Source organism: Chlorocebus sabaeus, chromosome 6 (assembly GCF_047675955.1).
Source record: "Chlorocebus sabaeus isolate Y175 chromosome 6, mChlSab1.0.hap1, whole genome shotgun sequence".
Lineage (NCBI taxonomy): Eukaryota > Metazoa > Chordata > Mammalia > Primates > Cercopithecidae > Chlorocebus > Chlorocebus sabaeus.
Window position 1 is genome coordinate 62,506,912 of NC_132909.1, and position 24,607 is coordinate 62,531,518.

The 24,607-nt window shown below is 53.4% G+C and overlaps 1 pseudogene; it reads left to right on the forward strand.

Annotated features, from left to right (window-relative positions):
* The first annotated feature begins 1,558 nt into the window (after positions 1-1,558).
* Positions 1,559-22,865, forward strand: LOC119623121 (SH3 domain and tetratricopeptide repeat-containing protein 1-like; annotated as a pseudogene).
* Positions 22,866-24,607: the final 1,742 nt, after the last annotated feature.

The following is a 24,607-nucleotide window of genomic DNA, read 5'->3' on the forward strand; positions in this document are numbered from 1 at the left end:
TCGCAGTTCGCAGTTGGAAAGCAGAGCTATCAAAAAGTTGTCTCTGTTGTATTTCAAATCTGGGTGTTTAAAAAATTATGTAAGCAATTTAATCATTTCTTTAACAGTAGTTGTGTGTGTTCTTGGTGCGAATCAGAGGTGCATTCCCTTGTAAAATCCCTGGGACTTAATAGGAAGATGTGAGCCTTAGAACAGAAGTTGGTTTTCTAGATGATCACGTAGATATGATGCTGAGCACTAGACAAAGATGTTGATTGAAGCGATTTAAAAAAATTTTGTCTGAGTTCAGATTTTACACCAATATTTAGAAAATCAGCAAAAGAACTTGGAGGAATGTTCTCAGGCATCCAGTTCAGCCCCCTGCGCACATTGTCATAAAATCCGAGTGTGTGTACAGGGAGACGCATTCCTTTCTGTTCTCATCACTGGTCCTTCCCTGGCTCTGCACCTGCCTGTCATGCGCGTCCCTGTGAAGAGACCACCAAACAGGCTTTGTTTGAGCAATAAAGCTTTTTAATCACCTGGGTGCAGGCGGGCTGAGTCTGAAAAAGAAAGTCAGTGAAGGGAGATAAGGGTGGGGGCGTTTTATAGGATTTGGGTAGGTAAAGGAAAATTACAGTCAAAGGGGGGTTGTTCTCTGGTGGGCAGGAGTGGGGGTCACAAGGTGCTCAGTGTGGGAGCTTTTTGAGCCAGGAAAAGGAATTTCACAAGATAATATAATCGCTTAAGGCAAGGACCGGTCATTTTCACTTCTTTTGTGGTAGAATGTCATCAGTTAAGGTGGGACAGGGCATTTGCACTTCTTTTGTGATTCTTCAGTTACTTCAGGTCATCTGGGCATATAAGTGCAAGTCACAGGGGATGCGATTCCTTGGCTTGGGCTCAGAAGCATGACATTGCCCTCTTCCCTACCTTTTCCCTCCTGTGCGGTTCTCTCACAAAGTGAATGGCCTCAGCCACAGCTTCTCTGCAGCTGCATCAGACTGTGGCGACAGGCGTGGTGGCTGCTGCAGGGCCTGCTGTCCCCACTGAGCACAGTCTTGCTTGCCGCTGGAACCTGGTCACCATTTTGCACCGAAAGTATGTAATTCTATGGAATGAAAGCCAACATGCTGGGAATGGAGGTGTCTTTATCACGGTGCTCTGCATATTTTAATCTTGGGTGGAAAGTATGGAAAATATGTGATACCTGTGGTTTGATATCAGAAGGACGTTGTGAACTTGACGTGGACTGAGGATGTTCAGTTGCAACAGGCACCCCAGCTTCATTAAATGAGACTTCCCCATCTCCCTGTCAGGCATGCACAGGTGTATGGCCACATCTTATGTGTTATCCTTATCTAGAGTGCGCCTTGTCGTCACGTTTAAAGTTACATGATGATATTCTGCCTCATAGAGTAGGTCCCAAACCGCATTCAACCCAGAAATGCACTCTTGCTTTTATACATAGAAAGTGCTTTCATATACCAAGTGGGAGAGCAGTCCTAAAATCTGGGCTGGAATCACAGAAGGAAGGCTTTGGGAAGCAATAGATTCCCTAATCCAAAGCTGGTTTTCGATGAACCTAGAAACAGGACCAAGAGAAGTGAATTTGCCTAAGGCCCTGACAGTGTCTCACGGTAGCATTTGAACCTAGCAGTTTCTTGACCTATTTCTTTAAATGATTAGTCATGCTTCCTCTGATTCCTATATAAACGTATTCCTCATTCATTCTTTTGTTTCAGTGAATTATTGCGGTGCTCCCACGTAGCAGTATTTGAGTCAAAATGTGGCAGTGTTTATCCCTTTCCAAGGTTTTTAGTTGCACAGTTTGTCAAAGTTGTGCTAACAGTTTCTTGTTGGTTGCAAGGTGTCCTTTCAGAAGCCAATTGTGTGGTGTATTTATATTGCTTGTTGGAGGTAGTTTGGTTAGAACCTACTTTGAGTGGCTGGCGTGGGCCTGGGGGACAATAACAGCTGCCTGCTTCATGGGCAGAGATGAAATAATTGCTTCCTGGGAAGTACCATCCTCCTGGCCACACTCTCCAGCCCATTTCCTTTGTGGTGGTTTCCTTGCATCTGCATGGTTCTGAGTTCGTGTGAGTCTCTTTTATTTTAGCATATGACTTCAGGCTGTGGGGAAGAATGGCCATTTTAGCACAGAGATGCACACAAAGGAACAACTGGCTAAATGTGAGTGAAGACATTCTTGGAGGGGGATTCATTTCTTTTATTCTGTAACAGGCAGTCTGGGAAACATTCTGGACATGTGGCCTGTGGCCTGCACTGTCACAGCTCCTCCCTGCAGGATCGCAGATGTTTGGAGATTGTAGTGATAACTGTTATCATTGAGAATGTCATTCTCACAGGCTCTAATAAGTCAGGATTTATTCAGTGTTAATTTGTTAAAGACAACTGTATTTCTAGCCAAATCCATGGGAGACGTTTCTCCTGGCAGTGTTGCTGGGGGTATTCCCGTGGCTTAGTCTTAGGGGAGCACACGCCTTTGAATACTGCTGAAGCTGTGAGTACCCAAAGCGCACCGGAGTACTTTTGCCATACGGGGTGTTAGTCACTGATACACGTCTCAGTCAGACCTGATGGATTCTTGACCCCTTCCTTTCTTAATTTTTTAATTTTTATTTTTTATTTTTGTTTTTTAAGAGCACAACCTCTCAGGTGGCCACCATGAATCTCTGGTGTTTTCAGTTGGCTGCAGCCTATTTGCTATCTCTGGTTCAAACATATTCGAAGTCTGATGATGCTTCCCTCTGTTGTTCTTCTGCTGTGTGACCTCCACGCATGCAGGGTTCAAGACTGTCAGAGCGGGGAGCCACCTTCACAACTGCCATGGTTTCCGGAACCTCCTTTATCTAGCCCTGGGGATGGAAGAGATGTCATCAGAGACGGAGGCTTATTAGGTTTACATGCCATTGATAACGAATGAGGAGGTTTTCTTTTATATAAGGGGAGATTCTTATAATGTGCTTTAGTAGGGTAAAGAAGCTTTTGAGGTTTGCTTTCTCTGGAAAGATAATGTGTGATCCTGCTGTTGCTTTCAACAAAAATATCATTTGCATACCAGTGCATGTTGTATTACTGAGCACTGGCTGACAAACGGTTCTTAACTCGTCATTCACTCCGCCACTGATTTTTGAATGGCATATGTGTGCCAGCTGTAGTAGGAACTTGCTAGACTCTAGAACTAACCCTTATGAAATAGGGGTCCTGGCGGAAGCAAATGCATATAACTATAAAGGTTTGAGGGGATATCAGAGGGGGTGCCTATAGATGCAAACTTCGTTCATTCATTGCCCCATCTAGGAGATTTTGTGTCTTAGCAGCGTGTTCCATAGCAACACATCCCTCTATCAAAATATTCATCATATTATTTTGAAATTCTGTGCTTAGGTGTGTGTTTTTCTGACTAAGTTTAGAACTGGTTAAGGACAGGCTATGGGGTACGTATTATATATATGTACACACACACACATATATATATACACATTACCATTGTAAATATAGTATATATTTATATATATACTCATATATATATTTCTCCCTCTCTATATATACATACACACCACACATATATATACACACACACATATACATGAAATACACACACATACACACACACTCTTCTACTGCCAAGCACAGAAAGTCAAAACTCGGCAAGGGTTCTTTTAGTGTTCATGAAAAAATAGATATGTTAGTTGAGAGCGTCCTTAAGTTGCCAGGGGAAAGAGGATGGATTCACAAAGGGAGATAGTGTGTTTTTTATTTTTTTCTTTGTTTAACTCTTGAATTCGAAATAATCCAGACTTATGGAAAAGGTACAAAAATAGTACAGAGAATTCCCATATACTCTTCCCTCAGATTCCCCAAACATTTCACCCCATTTGTACTTTCTCTCTCTGTGGATATAATTTTTTTTTTTCTGAAATGTTTGAGAGAGGAAGGTAGAATGCAGGGCAGGGTGAAAGGCGGAAGGAGAGAGGTGGGTTGGGAGGCTTTTTTTTTTTTAACCTTCTAAGATGGAGTTTCGCTCTTGTCACCCAGGCTGGAGTGCAATGGCACGATCTCGGCTCACTGCAACCTCTGTCTTCTGAGTTCAAGTGATTCTCCTGCTTCAGTCTCCCGGATAGCTGGGATTACAGGCACCCACCACCATGCTCGGCTAATTTTTTGTATTTTTAGTAGAGGGGTTTCACCATGTTGGCCAGGCTGGTCTTGAACTCCTGACCTCTGATGATTCACCTGCCTTGGCCTACCAAAGTGCTGGGATTACAGGCGTGAGCCACTGTGCCTGGCGATTGGGAGGCTTTTGCAGTAACCCAGAGCGCTATGATGAGGGCTGGACCTGGTTGGAAATGATGAGGAAGGTGAGGAGTGGTTAGGTCTGGCACATATTTTGAAAGGAGAGTTTAAATGGGTTGGATGACAAGAGAGAGAAAAAGAAGTATTAAGGATGATGTCAAGGATTTTGGCCTGAGTAACTGGAAGACTAGAGATGCTGTTATTGGGATCGGGAAGACTATGGGAGGAGTGGGTTATAGCAGGGGGAATCAAAAGTGTGTTTTCGGCATGCTAAATTTGAGGTACAAAAAGGGATGTCAAGAAGTGTTGGCCGGGCGTGGTGGCTCACACCTGTAATTCCAGCACTTTGGGAGGCTGAGGCGGGCGGATCACCTGAGGTCAAGAGTTCTAGACCAGCCTGATAATTATTAAAATCGATCATTAATGTTTACTAATTAATCATATTATTGCTCCTAATACTGCAGGGGGTGTTCACCTACCTGTGATGTTGTTCCTAATGTCCAGGGACAGAGAGCATGATCTTAGTTTTAATATCGCAGTAGGTATACACTCACCCTGTGACACTGATCCTAATATCCAGGGGGGTAGAGTATGACATGACTCCCAACATAGCAATGAATGGACAGCCACCCGGTGATATTGCTCCTAATATTCACAGAAGAAGCGTATATTACTCCCAATATCGCAGGGAGGGTACAGCTCTTCTGTGATATGGTTCCTAGTATCTGGAGGGGGAGAGGATGATAATAATTCCAGTATCACAGGCTGTGTTCACACACCCTGTGATATTGTTATTAATATCCTGGAAGGGAGAGGAAGATATGACTCCCCATAGAGCAGGAGGCGTACACCCAGCCTGGGATATTGTTCCTAATATCCATGGAGAGGAGAGGCTGATATTACTCCCAATATGGCAGGGGGTATACATCCACCCTGTGATATTCTTCTTAATATTCCATGGCTGAGAGGTTGATATTACTCCCAGTATCACAGACACCGTACACCCCCGTGTGATACTCTTCCTGATATCTGGAAGGGGAGAAGACGGTATTAATCCCCATATCGCAGGAGGTGAACACCCATTCTGTGATATTGTAGAAACCTAGTTTTTAGATTCCTTCCTGGGCAGGGGTCGTCGCGAGAGACCACTCGACACGGAAGTCACAGCGCAGAGATTTATTGCTAGCGCACTAGGGTCCTATGTCCGAAGTTGGCCACAGGACCCTGAATGCCTAGTACAGGCAGTTTATAAAGGCAAAACCACAGAAACTCACAAAGCTTGAGGCGCAAGATGATTGGAGCAGGTTATGGCCTGAGCAAGGTGTCTTACTCTGATTAGTTGGTTTGAACCCGCGCGGGGTATTTCTCGGACTTGTTTTTCTGTTTGAGTTCCGGGAATTTTGGGTGGGTGTTTTGGATAGCCACCTGGTCATTGGGCGGGTGCTTTAGATGGCCACCTGGTCATTGGGCGGGTGCTTTAGAGCCTGGTGTGGCTTTTCTAAGCTTTCTAAGTTTCTAAGTCTCTTAGTCTCTAAGTTTCTAAGTCTATAAGTTTCTAAGTCTCTAAGTTTCTAAGTCTATAAGTTTCTAAGTTTCTAAGTCTATAAGTTTCTAAGTTTTTGTGGCCTATTTTCAATATCTTTCCTAATATGCAGGGGGAGAGAGGATAATATTATTCTCAATATTGCAGAACATGTACATGTCCCCCCGTGATATTGTCCTTAATATTCCAAGGCACAGAAGACGATGTTACTCCCAATATCACAGAAAGTGTCCACCCCCCAGTGATGTTGTTCCCATGATCCAGGAGGGAAGAGGATGATATGACTTTCAACCCCTGCACCCTGCAATGCTCTCACCCTGCAACACTGACACCAGCTCAACCTGACATGAGAGCAGAGGTGCTGGCTGGGGGTGTTCATTGCTTCTCTGTTCTCCCTTGCCAGACTGAGTAGAGGAAGCTGAGACCGAGCAGCCGCAGGAACAAGGTAGGTTTTGCCCGTGGCTCAGGCTTCCTCTGGTTATGAGCTGGGCCTTGGAGTAACGCCGGGGGAGGGGACAGAGCTGAGTACGGTGGGCATTGGATGTGGCTGTCACCCCTCTGTGGTGTGGGCAGGGGACTTGAGGGATATCGCCTGAAGTGGGCCTGAACCTCCCATCTACTCTGGCACTGGAGGCCGTGGGGTCCCACACTTCTTCCAATGAACATGCTGAGCCCCGCCTGGTCCCCGACCGAGGTGGGGCATCCTTTCCACTGCTGAGGCCCACATGTAGCTGTGGGTTCCTTTTTCATGACCTGGAGAAACTGCAGTTCACCCTGTGCTCTGCCTCAGAGATGGGAGGCCACACTGCCCTCAGCAGGTAGCGGAATTGCCTTAGGTTACAGGGGTCTCAACTGAGGTCCCTGAAGGGTCTGCTCCTTCCTGGGGAGCCAGTGGGGAAGGGAAGGCTGTTGTAGGTTTGCCTCACGGAGGGGGTGGTTCTACCCTCTGCCAAAGTCACTGGAGCAAAGGCACGTGGCTCTCCAGCTGCCCCAGAGGCCAGGATAATGGCTGGGAGGGGCTGTGTGCCTCTGCCGGGTGGGGGAGATTTCTTAGCTAATCTAGTATAGTCAAGTCAGACATTTGCCTCTAAATCATATTTATTTGTTTTTTTAATTCCAAGGCTTTACACATGAATAAGGAGGCCGTTTGTATTGAAAATATTTTTTACATGTGATCTTGAAACAGAGAGTCTGTTTCAATCTAGGTTTTTCCCTTCCTAGTAATGCCTCCTTTCATCCCAGGTTTTCCAACAGGAAATGCGCTTGTTTGCTCACCTCTGGGAGGGGGTTTTGGCTAGGAATCCACCAAAGCCAGCAGGCACCAGTGGGCTGCTGGAGCAGTCTGGCCTTTGTTAACCCTTTAGGAACCGTGGGCTTCAGGTTTTCAGACCATCCAAGGTGAAGGTGGCCACAGGGGCCTGGAAGCTTTCCCATCCTTCCTGCAGGGATGGTCCGTTTCCCTGCACGGAGCTGGGTACATGGGTACAACACCCCTGTCCTGTGCCTTCGGTGGCTTTACCAATTTTGCATAGCAGCTTTTGAGCTGATCAATAGCTCTGATTGGCTATTGAGGATTTCATGGATTCCTGTGCCCCACCGGGGGGCCCAATATGCTGACAGAAGTTACATTTGTAGTTGTGGTGCTGCATATTCATGGGTCCAGTTAGAAGGCTTTGATTCTTTCTGAAGGGAAAGGCATCTCTGAGGGATCACTGAGCTGACATAGTCTCCTAAAACCTTGCTGTCAGGTGGGTGACAAAACAGGACAGGAGGGTGATTTTGTAGGAGAGTCGGGCCACGGGCCTGCGTGTTCTCTCTGTCCCCATAGTGCCGGAGTTCCTCCGTACTCCAGGCCTGGGTTTGCATTGCACATAATTCTCAAGGGCTCATGGCAAGCTGCGCCAGGGACACAGAGTGCGGGGATGTGGGGACCCTGCCCCCAGTGGACCAAGGACTCACTGCCGGACTCTAATCTGTCTAGGTGTTTTTGTGACTTGCAGAAATACCTCCTCTTTGCCTGGGCCTGGATCCACAGGAGACCCTGCCGAAGGTGAAGAATGTTCTGAAACAATGCAAGACCTGCCCAGGCTGCCCCCAGGAGCCAGCGTCCTGGGGTCTCTGTGCAGCATCCAGCAACGTGACCTTACAGGACCCCAAGGAGCCCTCCTTGTTGTTGGAAGCTGAGGACCACTGAGAGGACCCAGAGGCCCTGAGCTCACTGCTGCTGTTCCTGAACGCCCCCGGGTCCAAGGCCAGCTTCTGTGGGGCATGTTCAGCAGCTTTAGTGACGAAGAGGAGCTGACTGGGTGCCTGGCACAGGCCCGAGGCGTGGCCAAGAAAGCGACTCTGCTTCCTCCTGGGGCGGCTGTGCAGCAGGAGGCTCATGCTGTCCCAGGCCCGGGTGTACTTTGAGGAAGCCCTGGGGGCCCTGGAAGGCAGCTTTGGGGACCTGTTCCTGGTGGTGGCTGTGTATGCCAACCTGGCCGGCATTTACCAGAAGCAGAACGGGAGAAGTGTACATAGGTGGTTCCCAAAGCCATGGCCCTGCTCCTGGGGACGCCCGGCTACATCTGCAGCACCGAGGTGGAGGGAGAGCTCCTGCAGCTACCGCTGCAGCAGGCGTTGCGTGGCCAGAGCCTACAGGCCGAGGCCCGGGCCTGCTTCCTGCTGGCCAGGCACCATGCGCACCTCAAGCAGCCCGAGGAGGCCCTGCCCTTCCTGGAGCGGCTGTTGCTTTTGCACAGGGACTAGGGAGCCCCAGAGGCTGCGTGGCTCTCAGACTGCTCCCTACTCCTGGCTGACATCTACTCCTGGCTCCTACTCCTGGCCGCAAGTGCCTGCTCCACCTGGGGCTGAGCTGTGTCAAGGTGGCCTCATTGAGGACACAGGACTCACTGGCCGGCTCGCTGAGAAGCGTGAACCTGGTGCTCCAGAACGCCCTCCAGCCCCACAGCCTCCCCACCCAGACTTCCCACTACCTCAGGGGATCACTGGCTTCCCTAACCCCGGGCACAGGCCAGGCGCTGCGCGGCCTTCTCCATGCCAGCCTGGCCCAACTGTACAGCCACCGTGGCTACCACGGCCCAGCCATCACCTTCATGACATAGGCAGTGGAAGCCAGCGCTGTTGCCAGAGTCCGTGCCATCCTGGACCGCCTGATGGCCCTGGCCTGGCTGCACGTGCTTCATGGACAGAGCCCGTTGGCCCTGAACATCCTGCAGTCTGTCCAGGATGCAGTGGTGGCCAGCGAGGACCAGGAGGGTGTGATTGCCAACATGGTGGCCGTGGCTCTGAAGAGGACGGGCCGGACGAGCCAGACAGCTGCAGGCTACTACTGCGCCCTATGGGCGGCTTGGGACCTGGGCCAGTGGAGGAACCAGGCAGTAGTGCTGGCCAACTTCAGGACCCTGTGCCTGCACGCGAGTGCCAGCAGGCTGGCCCAGCACTAACTCCTGGGGGCCGTGCGGCTGTTCTCGAGGCTGCCCTGCAGGGAGTGTGGCCGGGACTTCACCCACATACTCCTGTAGCTGGGTACCCCTGCACCCGCCAGGGCCCGGCCCAGCAGGGCAAGGGCTACTATGAGTGGGCCCTTCTGGTCACCGAGGGGATGGATGCCGTGGAGAGTGAGTGCCAGTTCCTCCTGTGCGCCCTCTGGGGCCACTCGGGTCAGGGCACACCTGGGGTTTGTGATTCGGAAACAAGTGGTGGTTTATCCACCATCGAAAGTGCTGAGTCATGGCCAGCAGTAGATGTTGGCAAACGCCCTGGAGACAGGCGGTTCCCATGCAGGGCCAGGCCCTCTGTGCCCTACTGAGGCAGCCAGCTCTTCCTGGTTTGCCCAGGGACCATCCTGCCTTGAGCACTGAAGGTCCTGCATGCTGAGAATTCCTAGACATAACCCTGGGATCAAGGCAGGCTCGGCTGCGCTGGGACTTCGGGCCCCACCATGAGCCAGGCCCTGAACACCAGTTCTTGTGTCCGTGTTATCTGCTTGGAATGTTGGCAGCCTGCACACCTGTCATCCCACTTCACAGAGGACACGGGGCGGGTGATTGCCCAAAGCCGCAGAGCAGTTCATGCAAAAGCAGCTCGTTGTGCAGTGTGCCAGGCCCCCCCCACAAATGGGGCTTGTGGGGTCCTCGGGTGGCAGAGACTGAGCATGAGAATGTGAGCTTCAGGCCCCAGAAGCCACAAAAGGGTGAGTGGCGTGATGGTGGGGCAGCACTTGGCCCCGGGTTAGGGAAGCCTCTTTAGTCTGGGACCAGAGGGTTGAGAGCATTTAGTCAAGTAATAGGTGGTGGGGGAGGGGCTGGTGGTGGAGCCTGTGTGAAGACCCAGGGGTGAGTGAGTGGGGGTGAGTGAGCGGGGATGAGTGGGGTGTGAGTGAGCGGGGTGTGAGCGGGGGTGAGTGAGCTGGGGTGAGTGAGCAAGAGTGTGAGCGGGGATGAGTGGGGTGTGAGCGGGGGTGAGTGAGCGGGGATGAGTGGGGTGTGAGCGGGGGTGAGTAAGTGGGGGTGAGTGAGCGGTAGTGTGAGCGGGGATGAGCGGGGGTGAGTGAATGGGGGTGAGTGAGTGGGGTGGGAGCGGGGATGAGTGAATGGGGGTGAGTGAGCGAGAGTGGGAGCGGGGATGAGTGAATGGGGGTGAGTGAGTGGGGTGGGAGCGGGGATGAGTGAATGGGGGTGAGTGAGCGGGAGTGGGAGCGGGGATGAGTGGGGTGGGAGCGGGGATGAGCGAACGGGGCTTATGCAGGGAGGTGCAGAGTTGGGAGGGGGTGGGTTGGGTGCTGGATGGTGAGAAGCTCTTCTGGAGAGCTAAGCAGGGCCTGGGGCCTCAGGCTATGGCTTGGCCTTTTCCCCAAGAGCACTGGGGAGCCATGGAGTGCTATCGAACAGTCTCTGCAGACTGAGCAGTGAACGGACAGTAGGTGGGCAGGGCTGTCTGAAATCTAGGCCACAGAGAATAGATGAGGAAGTTGAGTCCAGGGAAATGGCTGAGATAAGGGATACTGTTGAGTTCCCTCTGCCTTGCAGCGTTTTGTCATGGCATAGTGAGACCACTCAGAGGTGCCTCCTGTGGCCTGGACCAGAGCCCCAGGGGCTGTGACCAAACCTGCGCATTTCCCAGCACAGGCCCGGCACCCACTCCTGGCCCTAGGAGGGGTGAGATTTTGGAAAGGACTGAGTGAAGGGGCCCCGGTCCCACACATCTGCCCAAGGAGGGTTGGGGGATTCAGACCCAGGCTTCTTCCCCAGGGGCATTCTCTGACTGGAAGGAGACCCTCCAGGAACCCAGCGTCCCAGGCCCCACTGCAGCCTCCGCTGGCTCCTGGCACAATAGACTCTGGCACCTCTTCCTGTGAGGCCCTCCCCGGGGTGCTGGGGGATTCAGACTTGGAAATGCAGGCCAGGGAACGGGGATCATGCTTCCCTGTCTCCCCACCCTGCGCTGAACTCTCGAGGAGACCGAGGGCGGGGCTGATACCCCACATGCTTCCTTGGGGTCATTTTTGAGTCACTTTCGGTAGTTTGTGTCCTTCTAGGAGTTTGGTTGTTGTGTCTAGATGGTCTGGTTTGTTGGTGTACAATTGTTCGTAGTGTTTTCATGGAATCCTTTTATTTCTGTCAGGTCGGCAATAATGTTTCCTCTTTCATTTCTGATTTTAGAAACTTGGGTTTTTAATTTTTTATTTCTTCATTTTTATTAGAGATGGTGTCTCATCATGTTCCCCCAGGCTGGTCTTGAATGCTGGCCTCAGCGATCCTTCCACCTCGGTCTCACAAAGTGCGGGGATGACAGGCATGAGCCATGGTGCTCAGTCTCCAATTTTAGTCATTTGTGTCTCATCTTTCTTTTCTTGGTCAGTCTGGTGAAAGATTTGTCAATTTTGTTATTATTTTCAAAAAACCCACCTTCGGTTCTGTTGATTATCTCTTTTGTTTTTCCATTCTCTATATTTTTACTTCCCATTTCCACTCTCATGTTTATTATTTTCTTCCTTTTATTCACTTTGGGTTTAGTTCTTTTTCTAGTTTCTCAAGGTGGAAGGTTAGGTTTTTGATTTGAGATTTTTCTTCTTTCTTTGAATGTAGACATTTACAGTTATAAATTTCCCTTTCAGCATTGCCTTAGCTGCATCTTGGAATGTTTGATACACTGTGCTTTTTTTTTTTTTTTTTTTTTTTAAGACAGAGTTTTGCTCTATTGCCCAGGCTGGGGTGCAGTGGTGTAATCTTGGCTCACTGCAACTTCTACCCAGGTTCAAGCCATTCTCATGCCTCAGCTTCCCGAGTAGCTGGAATTAGAGATGTGCACCACCACACCCGGCTAATTTTTGTGGTTTTTTTTTTTTTTTTTTTTTTTTTTTCAATAGAGACGGGATTTCACCATGTTTCCCAGGCTGATCTCAAACTCCTGGACTCAAGCGATCCTCCCACCTCGGCCTCCCACAGTGCTGGGATGAGAGGCGTGAGCCACCGCGCTGGCCCGGGCTGTGCATTTGTTTGCATTCTTCTCAAATTAGTTTTCGGTTTCCCTGATGGTCTCTTTGACTCACTGGTTGTTTAGGAGTGTGTAATTTCCACATATTTTTGAATTTTCCACATTTCCTTCACTGTCGATTTCCAGTTTCGTGCCAGTACAGCTGAAGAACACCTCTGCTTTGGTCTCAGTCCTTCTCCCTTCACTGAGGCTCCTTTTGTGGCCTGGCACATGGTCTGTCATGGGGAATGTCCCATGGGTGCTCAAAAGGATTGTGTATTCAGCTGTTGTTGGGTGGCGTGTGTGACAGATGTCCATTCGGTGTATCTGTTTTCCTGTGTTAATCTCCGGAATGTTTCTGACACTAGAAAATCAGAAGTTTTCCACAGTTCCCAGCGCCCTGGCTTTGGGAGAGGCCAGTGAGCCTGTGGGTTTGGAGCCTGGTTGCATGAGAGAAGCATGTGTGGGAATGCCAGGGGCCGGCTTTGAACCCCATTCCCCCAACATGATGCCGTGTGTGGCAGACATAACGCTTGGCTTTGCTCTCTCAGGGTTCCATCTGTGACAGGGGCTACTTGTGCCTCTGACCTCATCAGCTCAGGCTGAAGGTGGCCCTGGTCCTGGCCAGAGGGGCTTTGTGAAGCAGAAATAGATGGCCTGGTGCAGGGGCCGAGCCCCTGCTGTTCACTCTGTGTCCATCCACAACCTCGGCCCTGGGAGTTGTAAAGAAGGCCGGCCTGTACCATGAACATCTGCACCAAGGTGTGCCCATGTCACAGGGTGCTCGGCGTCTGCCCTGGCACAGGTGCATGGCCTGTCTGCGCTCAGGCGCCCCGCCTATGGGGCCCAGGCTCACAGAGGTGTGAAAGAGGCAAGCAGGGGCCTCCGAGCCCAGCCAGCCTCGCTTCGATGCTGGGAGACTAACGTCTTCCATTTTGTCTTCTGCCCAGGCCAGCTGCGGGCCGTCCAGTGGCTGTGCTACTTCTACAGCGCCGTCAAGCCCAGCGAGGCCCAGTATGTCATCTACCACGATCTCCAGCTGTCCCTGGCCCACAAGGTGGCCGACAAGGTGCTGGAGGGGCAGCTCCTGGAGACCATCAGTCAACTGTACCTGTCCCTGGGCACGGAGCGGTAAGGGCTAGCTTTGCAGGGGTGGAGGTGGGGGTAGGCAGGGAGAGGGGCACAGGGAAGCTGGCCCAGGGCCCAGCAGCCCCTCTCCTTTTGAGCATTTGGTGCTTTGGCATCAGATGCTTTGAGCTGGTGGGCCTGGGGTCATCCCAGGGCTGCTGCTAGCCCGTGAGTCACAGCTTGAGCCTCCCTTGTTGGGTCAAAGGTCATCTCAACCCCAGCAGAGGCAGTAGGTGCACTCTGGGCTGTTCTTCCTACTATGGTGGCTTTTGTCATCTGACCTATGCCTGCCCCGAGTCTTCACTCCTGGCCTTCGTCTGTCCCCTTAAATGTGACCACAGCAGCCACCTGTGGCTTCTCTCCCACAGAAGACAGAGCCAGTTGTGTCACCTGCTTCCCTGGGGCAGGGTTTCAAGGTCTCACGTCCCATATGTGGCCTACTCACCTTCCCCCAAGCATCCTGACCTGGTGGGGTAACCATGGCCCTGGCCACCCCACCCACAGGGTCTGGTGACATTGCTGCAGTCACACCCCCTCGAGTGTCGGACTTACTTAGAGAACAGGGAAGGAGCCAGATTCCATGGGGACCTGGAAGACTGGCTCCAGTCTTGGCCTCAGGTTCGCAGAAGGAAAATGGGCCAGTGTGCTAGAGCCATGCTTCTCAAAGTGTAGTCCCTGGACCAGTAGAGCAGCATCCATGTCACCTAGGAGCTTGTGGCAAGTGGGAGTTCTAGGGCCTGCCCCAGGCCTGTGGAGTTGGAAGCTCTGGGGGCAGGGCCAGCAAGCTATAAGGACAGGCCTCCGGGTGACTGTGATGCCTGCACAGCTTGAGAACCATCGGCCTAGATAGCCTCTGAACACTAACGGCTCCTGGTGTGTCTGGAGAAGACACAGGCCATATCTGGGAGGCAGGGGAGATGGACGAGCACACTCCTCCTGCCACAGGGCAGCACGATGCTCGATTCCCTCAGAAGGATGTCCTTCATCTTTTCCATGCCGTGTGTGTTCACCCTGGGTCTCCCAGCTGCCTGGCAAGGGCAGAACACTGCACACACAAGAGGGCCGTTCCCAGTCCCCACATGCCAGATTCATCTGTCACCAGACCCACGGGAGGAGGCAGACTGGTTCCAGGAGGATGAGAGCCCTTGTTCTGACACCTGCGTCTGATTCCAGTGATTCCAGGGCCTACAAATCCTCTCTGGACTACACCAAACGAAGTCTGGAGATTTTCGTTGACCTCCAGAGGAAAGAGAAGGAGGCGCATGCCTGGCTGCAAGCAGGGAGGATCTATTACGTCCTGCGGCAGAGCGAGCTGGTGGACCTGTAAATCCAGGTGAGTGGCAAGGGATGCAGGAGGACCCCTGTGCTGTTCACTCTCTGTCCATCCACCCATCCATTCATCCTCCCATCATCTGTTTACCTGTGCATCCTTCCATCCATCCATCCTTTTATCATCCATCTATTCACTCGTCTATCCATCCATTCACCTGTCCATCCACCCATCCATTCATCCTTCCATCATCTATCTGTTTACCTGCTCATCCTTCTCTCCATCAATCCATCCTCCATCCATCCATCCATTCTTCCTTCATCTTCCCATACACCTGTGGGTCCTTCCATCCATCCATCCATCATGCATCCATCCATCCATCCTTCCATCATCCATTCATCTGTTCGTCTTTCCACGCATCCATCCATCCATCCATCATCCATCCATCCGTCCATCCATCTATCCTCCATCCGTCCATCCATCCATCTATCATCCATCCATCCATCATCCATCCATCCTTTTATCATCCATTCGTTCACCTGTCCATCCATCCATCCTTCCGTCTATCTTTCCATCATCTATCCAACTGTTCATCCTTCTATCCATCCATCCATCCATCATGCTTCTGTTCACCTCTTCGTCCATCCATCCATCTTTCCATCTAGCCTTCCGTCCGTCCATCCTTCCATCCATCCTTCCATCCATCTTTCCATTATCCATCCAACCATCTTCCATCCATTCACTTGTCCATTCGTCTATTCATTCAGTCATCATCCATCCTTTTATCATCCATTCTTTTATCATCCATCCCTCCATCCATTCTTCCTTCCTTCCATCATCCATTCACCTGTTCATTCTTCCATCCATCCATCGTCCATCCATCCATCATCCATCCATCCTTCCATCATTCATCCACTCGCCTGCTCATCCATCCATCCATCCATCCTTCTATCATCCATCCATTCACCTGTTCATCCTTCCATTCATCTGTTCATCCTTCCATTCATCCATCCATCATCCATCCGTCCATCTATCATTCATTCATTCCTTTATCATCCATTCATTTAGCCACCATCCATCCACCTGTTTGTCCATTCATCCATCCATCCTTCCATTATCCATCCATTCACCTGATCATCCTTCCATCCATCCATCCTTCATCCATCCATCCATCCATTTATCCATTCATCCATATATCCATCCATCCATCTATCATCCATCTATCCTTCCATCATCCATCCACTCGTCTCCTGTTCATCCTTCCATCCATCCATTTATCCATTCATCCATATATCCATCCATCCATCCTTTTATCATCCATCCTTCATTTATCATCCATCCATTCACCCATCTATCCATCCATCCGTCCATTCACCATCCATTCACCTGTTCATCTTTCCATCCTTCCATCCATCCGCTTGTTTATCCTTCCATCCATCCACCATTCATCCATCCACCATTCATCCATCATTCAACCATCCATCATTCATCCATCCATCCATTTATCCATTCGTCCATATATCCATCCGTCATCCATCCATCCTTCCATCAACCATCTACTCACCTCCTGTTCTTCCTTCCATCTATCCATCATTCATCCATCCTTTTATCCATCCATTCACCCGTCTATCCATTCACCTGTTGTTCCATCCATCTATCATCCATCCACCCATCCGTTCATCCATCCTTTCTCCCATCCATCCATTCACCCACCCACCAATCTACCTATTAATGCATCCCTCCATTCATCTATCTGTCCATTTGTTTATCCATACATTCGTATATCCACCATCTATCCATCCACATGTACATACATCATCTACCCTCCACCCATCCATAATCTACCCACCCATACATACAGACATACACACATCATTCCATCCATCCACCCCTCCCAGCATTAATCTATCCACACACCCGTCCATCCATGTGTCTATATCTCCTCATCCATTCATCCATCCATCCACTCATTCCTAAGCCACTGCTGAGCACCTGTTGTGTGCCTTTTCCCTCCCTCCACCTGGTTCCCTCACATCCTCCCCCGGTGGCCAGCATCTTCTCCCTGAGGGCAGAGGCGCAGCCCCTCACAGTGCCCAGCACCTGCTGGTATACAGCACATGCTCAAATAATGTGACCACTCAGTTAACACACAGAAGAACTTGCTCCAAGCGACACGTGGCACATCTCCTTACAAAATGAATCTTAATCATAGTGGCTGTTTTCAGAGGCTTTCCCAAACACAGTGTGATCTGGAACAAATTGTGAAGCCCACGAGCCTGGTGAAGCTTTCATTATTGAGCACCTGCTGTATACCTCCTTGAGCTGAGGAGAGGGATCAAGAGCTCATGGTCAAGAGGGGACCAGGCCCACCCACAAACACTGTTGATGTGGCAGGGATGTGGCAACGCAGAAAGGAGCCAGGGGCTGGGCTCCCAGCAATCTGGGGGCCACGGAGACTGGTTTGAGTGCAGGTGGAGTGGGCTAGGGCTAACCCTGTTGGTAGGATTCACAGGTATCAGGCTCCTGGGCTGCAGCTGCTCAGTCACCTCCCGGCACTCAGGTGCATCAGTTCATTGTCCTCATGCCAGTGGTGGGAGCAACCCTCATGCACAGGGTCTGAAAAATGCTCAGGTGTACCTGTACTGTGTGAGAGGAAGGAGCCTGGCAAAGGCGCACGTAGCCTCCTCGCTAGGTGTGGGTCTTGAGGGAACTTCTGTCTCCTTTCAGGTGGCACAGAATGTGGACCTGTACACAGGCGACCCCAACCTGGGGCTGGAGCTGTTTGAGGCAGCTGGAGACATCTTCTTCAATGGGGCCTGGGAGCGGGAGGAAGGCATGTCCTTCTACCGAGTGAGCTGGCCTGTGGGCTGATGTGGGTGGGCCTCAGTGGGGCACCTGGAGGGCTGAGGCACAGGTGTAGCAGGGTAGAGGCCTCACACCTGGAGGCAGGGCCACCCATGCACATGATGAGTTTCCAAGTGGTCTCCCTGGGAATGATATTGACCATGCCCCTGCCCGGGACAAACGCTCAGGGCCTGGACATGACAATGGCTCTACCCTTGTACCTGATGACCTCAAGCAACCATGAGGGGGAAGTCCTGTCCCCATCTTCCAGATGAGGAAACCGAGGCTCAGAGAGGCACAGGGATATGTCAAAGGACACACAGCATACCAGTGGGAGGCCCAGGTCTGCATGCATCCCAGAGTGGGGCAGCTTCTCCCTTCCTCTGAGCTCACGGTGTGGCTCAGCCCTGGGCACAGATAAATGTGGTGTTTTTAGAGCGGAGAGGAGTGCTGGCTTCCCCCAGTCAGACCGCCGGTGGGTCTCCCAGGTGGGAGAGGCTGGTCTGAGGCTGTCGGGTGTAGCTAGATGGGCGGCAGGTGACTCTTCAGCCCCCAACTTGGGTGTCTGAACTATGTGTTATCCCAGAGCACAGAGCTGTGTCGAGGTGCAGGGGTAGCTGGGGCCTGGGAAGCTCCAAGCACATGTTTGAGCTCTGTGAAGGGCGCTGGGCAAGGTGGGTGCTGTGGGAAACCTGACCCCACCTGCCTGTGTGGTAGGACCAGTCCCTGCCCCTGGCAATGACTACGGGCAACCGCAAGGTGGAGCTGCAGCTACAGCTGTGCAACAAGCTGGTGGCACTCCTGGCCACACTGGAGAAGCCCCAGGAGGGCTTGGAGTTTGCCTACATGGCCCTAGCACTCAGCATCACTCTGGGTAAGTCCCCTGAGCCGCTGCCCTGCCAGGACCCACACTTTGCCAGAGCCCAGCCTCCAGGGCTGCAGGCCAGGAGCTGAAACAGCTGCTGGATTTTCCTGGTCTCCTGTCCAGGCAGGCAGATCTGCCCAACTGGCTTCCCCGTCCGGCTGTGAGGAACAGCCCGAGGTCTCTCACGCAGTGCAGAGTTCCCTGCCTGACTGAGCTCTGCTTCCTCTGCCTGTTCCCGCTGCTGACCACAAGGGCCTTCCAGACATGCCAGGCATCTCATTGGTCCCTGTATGTGTCAGGCTGAGTGGCACATTCCCTTTCTCTTGTTCCCTTCCCACCCTCATCAACCACACGGCTCTCTGGCTGATAAAATCCCGGTTCCTCTTCCAGCAGTCTGCCCCTTAAGGCCGGGCATCCCCTGGTGCTGTGCCAGGGTCATCTGTCCCCGTCCAGAGACAGAGAACCCTAGGCAGGCCACATGCCCCAGGGCCTTGTGTCCCGTGGCCCTGTACACAGTAGGTGTGCAGCTGACTCCCCAAGGTAGGGGACTCTGATCGTGACACACCCAGGAGGAGTCAGATGTCATGTCTGTGGGTTGCCTGGAGCCAGGGAGCCCAGGAGTACCTGGACTGCATGGCTTTTGGGCTCCCCTGGTTAAAACCAGTGAGCAAAGGCAGGTGGCTATGTGTAGACACAGAGCTGGGCCATCCAAGTCCCACTTTGCCAAAGCCTCACAGTAGACAGGGGCAGGCCTTATTAGTTCTGCTTTGCAGATGGGAAAGTGAGTCTGGGAACCTGGAAGGGAATGGCCAGAGCTGCCCAGGTGACCACAGGTGCCTGGAGGCAAGTCAGGTGTGCTGCCTGGGGTCTGCATACCTGCTCCTGAGGGGCCTGTGCCCTCCCTGCCCCAGGGAGCCACGTCCTCACACCTGCCCCTTTGGCCTGCACCCCAGGTGACCGGCTGAACGAGCGCGTGGCCTACCACCGGCTGGCCGCCCTGCACCACCGGCTGGGCCATGACAAGCTGGCGGAGCACTTCTACCTCAAGGCCCTGTAGCTCTGCAACTCGCCGCTGGAGTTCGACGAGGAGACCCTGTACTACGTGAAGTTGTACCTGATGCTCGGTGATATCATCTTCTATGACCTGAAGGTGGGTAGGAGGGGCAGGGCTCGGAGTGTTCCCGGCCCCCTCGGGGTGGGATCCCAGAGGCCTGGGTTCCAGCCTTCCTTAGGAATGGCCCAGTGGCCTCCCTGGAGCTCTGTACCCAGCTGGAGGAGCCAGCAAGCTTAGCAGATATAATCCAGCTCCCAAGATGGCCAGGTCCCACCCTCAGGAACTCAGTCTCAGCCACGGAGGCTGACACACGAGTGGGCAATGGTGGCCTCTGAGTAAAGAAGGGGGATTGTAGTCAGGGGGCCCTCCTGGAGGAGGTGACACCAAAGCTGAGTCTTGACAATCAAGTGTCAAGTTGCATTTAACAAAGAAAACAGGGTCGGGAGAGTGACATTTCAGAGGATGGCATCATCCTCACATTGAATCCACGTTGTAAGATCCAACCCAAATCCTGGCACCTCCTCTAGGAAGCCTGCCCAGGGTGCCAGCCTGCACTGAGCAACTCCTTCCTGGAGTCCCGAGACACCTTGAATCTTCACACCACCCAGGAAGGGTGGGGTGGGACAAGTGTCTTACCATTGGGTTCACAGACAGGGAAACCCCAGCTTAGGGCAGGTGTATTGGGGCGGGGCCCCAGCCAGCCAGGCCTAGGCCTTGCTGGGTCGGGTAGGTCTGGAGGGGACGTGCTGTGCTCCCTCTGCCCCCAGCCCTGCAGGGCTGGAGAGCTGGGACTGGCAGACTCAGACCTGGGCTGTCTCCACCCCTCTGCCCAGGAGGCACCGCCCCTCCTCAGCATCGCACTGGCACCGCGTCAGTGCTCCTTATGGGCTGAGGGGCCAGGGCACTCTAGTCCAGGGGCCGAGATCTTGGGGGCCTTAGAACAACATAAGGAGCTGGGGCAGCCCTAAGACCCTGCCCCGTATTCCCCACCGCAGGCCTACAGCGGCCCGGGACGCCTCAGCCCAGTGCTGGCGACACCTGGTGGTCAGAAGTGGTCCCTGTGGACTCCCAAGTCCCAGCCAGACAGGGAGGTGCCAAGTGTCAGGCCCAGGGGGACACTGCTCACCGCTCAGGGGCTCACCTGGGACCCAGGAGGACGGGCCTCCCAGAAGAGGCCTTTATCTCTCTTGGTCAAGCCTGCCACCCACTCCGCCTGTCCAGGAGAAAGGAAAGGGCCTAGTAGTACCTGAGAGGCCAAAGTCCACGGTTGGGGTCGAGGGGCAGAGGCCTCCTTCACCTCCTTGCCATGCACAGTCCTCCTTCACCTCCTTCCCCTGCACAGTCCTTCTTCCCATGTACAGTCCTCCTTCCCATGCACAGTCCTCCTTCACCTCCTTCCCCTGCACAGTCCTTCTTCCCATGCACAGTCTTCCTTCCCATGCATAGTCCTCCTTCCCCTTCACAACCCTCCTTCACCTCCTTCCCATGCACAGCCCTCTGGGCCTCATCGTGACTGTGCTGTCAGCACAGGCCAGCTTCCCACAGGGAAGCCCCCTTAGAATTCCCCAAGGGCGGCTGTCTTTCCAAGGCTACACCCTTCTCCTTGTATAGGAGGCTCTGGACCCAGGGCCTAGAGGAGTGGGAGAAAAAGCCGGGCTGGATGGAGTCTGGAAGGCTGGCAGAGAAGCAGGGGAAAATGGGCATCTTTGCCGATTGCCTCTAAAATGGGGTCCCCTTTACTCTACACGTGAGAGTGAGCCTTGGAATAGGGTGGATTAGGTGTTTACTGGCTCAGCCTGCCACTCACTAGCTGCTGCACACACTACAGGCACACGGAAATGCACACGCAATTTCACACAGGCACAGGCACGTACACAGGGACACACATGCAGGCACACAAACACGTACGAGCACAGGCACACGCAGAGACATATGCATTGACTGGCTCCTTCCTGTTTAGTTGGGAAGCCCCCACCCCTTCAGGAAGCCTTTGCCTTCCACCCCCAGCTGAGTCTGGGGCCTCCTGGGGACCCCACAGGCTCCTGGGCTTCCCTCTGCCACAGCCCGGGCCACCCTGTGTGGTCAGTGTTGACTCTTAAGTCCCTCAGACTGGGAGCAAGGACGTTAGGCTCAGCCACGCACCCAGCGCAGAGTCCAGTGTTCGGCTGGGCTGGGAGCATTGGATGAGCAGTGGCCGTGACTCGGGGACTTCTCACGCCCCTGCTCCGTGTGTGGGGCGGGGCAGTGAGGGAATGGACTGCTGCATCTTGGACTTTGTCATTGGCCCTGGGAGCCATCTTGAGATGGTAAAGAGGGACAGGCCAGGCATGGGTCTTAGAGAGGTCCCTTGGGTGACCCCCATGTGGAGGAGGTGCCTGGGGAGAAGCCGGGTGGGGCATGGGAGGGTGAAGGAGGAAGTCTGGGAGACGGCATCCCAACCCAGGGATGGTGAGTTTGAGCCAAAGATGCATTGAAAATGGGAGTGGATGTCTGGGGAGTCACACTCCGTCAATATTTCAGGGAACATTGCCAGAGAGGACACCTGAGAGATGGTTTTGTACCTGGCCTGGCCCCTGGAGGGCCTGGAAATGGTCAGCATGGACAGGGGCCAGAGGGGAGCCTAGGTCACTCAACGCTGTGCCCCTGCTGTGGCTTGGAGCCACGGGTCCTGCATCGAACTCTCAGAGCAGGCGGGATCTGCCCTGACCTCAGCCCATGGGGAAAGCAGCCACTGCCTGCAGATAGGGTGGCACTGGGGCAGGAGGCTTGGGGTGATTGGGGTGTAGGGACAGTCAGGAAGGCTTCCAGGGGTGTCAGGGTCATCCCCACCTCCTGCAGCTGAGACCACAGCAGTGTCACAGGCTTCGGGGCTCATGGGGTAAGCCAGCATCGGATGGACATGTGGAATGACCTGGAGACAGGAACGGCCTCTGGGAAGACGGGCTCCGAGTCCCCCTTTTGCTCAGCACGGCCTGTCCCTTTCAGGATCCGTTTGATGCAGCCGGGTACTACCAGCTGGCACTGGCAGCCGCCGTGGACCTGGGCAACAAGGCACAGCTGAAGATCTACACGTGGCCGGCCACCATCTCCCACAACTTCCTCCTGGACTGCGAGAAGTCGCTCTTCTTCTACCAGAAGGCCAGGACCTTCGCCACAGAGCTCAACGTCCGCAGGGTCAACCTACAGCCTCTGCCACTCTGCGGGTGGGCCCCCTGGTTGACCACTAGCCACCCTCACTGAGGACAGCATCCGAGGCAGTGGGTATTGTGCAAGGAGGATGGTCTCCTGCCTCTCCTGGTGTCTCCCGTGGCTCACTTTCTGGGTAATGGAGGCATGAAAGCAGGGTTCAAATAGCAATAAATGTGTTTTTTTTGCAATAACATACCGAAGTCCCCAAGGCATCCTTCCCTGTGTGCTTCCTGGGCTGTGTCTAGGGGCCAGCTCCTTCCCTGGTGGCAGCCCTCTGATCTTGGGGATGAGAAGGACCCTGAGTCCAACAGACCTGGGTCAGGTCACCATGAGCCTCGGTTTCCTCGGAGACCAGAGGGGAGATGGTGGTGGAACTCCCTGGGCAGCTCCCTGCTCTCCCTGCTCAGAGCTCTTGCTGTAGGTCTCGTGCCACCCTTGCCTTTAACCTTCAGGCCACTATGCCCGGATGTGGGGGCTGCTAGTGTCCTTGTTCGCCATTGAAGAAACAGGCACAGAGAGGTTAGGTGTCTGGCCCACTGTCACACAGCAGGTAGGGACGGAGACGCAGAGCCCAGTTCACTGACCACCACACCACGCTGCCAGCCTGCAGCCAGGAAGGTGTCCCCCATTAGGACCCAAGGCCAGCTCCTGGACCTCTCTTGTGGTGTCAGGACAGCCACAGGCCAGTGAAAGTGGGCCTGGGGATCCCTCTCTCAGTGTCCTCTGCTCCCAGACTCGGTTGGGCCGAGCCTGGCCAGTCCCACCTCTGGCCACTGGTCAGCCCTGTAGTGAGATGCAGGGATCTCCGTCTGTGTAGACGCTGCTACCCAGTATTGAAAGCCTTATCTGGGCTGCCCCCCAGCCTTCCCCCACGTACCCCTCCCGTTCCGGCCCCTGGCCGTCATCCCAGTCCCAGGAATCCCAGGTTTTCCTTCTTGGAATCTCTTGGCCCCAGGGAACACAGTTCACACGGTCTCTTTGCCAGTTTACACAAGAAAACCGAGGTTCAGAGACTATGGGTGTCCCACGTGATTCTCACGTACACTGCACTCTCCCAGGCCCCTCTTTTAAACACTTTAAATGAGGTGACTTTCACATCGCACGCAATTAACTATTTCAACGCGATTAATGTGGTGGCTTTTGTACATTCACAGTCCTGTGCAACCACTCACGCCATCTAGTTTCAAACTATATTCATCTCCCCAGAAGAAACCTCCCATCCTCAGTAAGTAGTTACGGCTCCTTGGTATCCCCCAAGCCCCTCGTTTAATAGAAGGGGAAACTGAGGCCCCGAGAGAGACTTGCCAGTGGGCGGAGCTCTGATAATAAGGAATCAGGCACCCATCTGCTGGTTCAGTCCTGGGTTGGTTTTCCACCCAGCAGAGGTGACAGAGCCAGGAGGTTCTGGGACCCCATGCTTGCAGCCAGAGCCGAGCCCTTCCCTGAGTCTCCCCACCAGGGGGCAGCAGAGAGCTTTCCAGAACTGGCCGCGGGGCTGGCGGGAAGCAGCGGGTCAAAGCTGCTGACAAACCTCAGCTGGACCCCAGATCGCTGTCTCTGTGGGTTGGGTTTGGGAATTGGAGAGGAGGCCGCATGATTGGAAACGTAAAGACAGCACGGCCTGGCTGGAGCAGCCGGAAGCGCCGTCACATTGACTGAGGACACAGACATCCTGCCCGCTGGGCCAGACCTGCAGCTATTCTTCTCGGGGTGGGGCCCGTAGGTCCGGGTTGCTCTTGGTCCCCGACCTGCCTCAGAGTCCGGGGGGCTTTGGAACTCTGCCTCCCCATCTCCACCCATCCTGGCTGGTGCCATGAGGGGCCTGGATCCTGGGATCCTGTTCTTCTTGGGCAGCAGAGACTGGGGGACCAGAGGAGATGATGGGTCTTCAATCCCCACATTCAAACCCCAGCCCACCACTGACAGTCTGGGGTT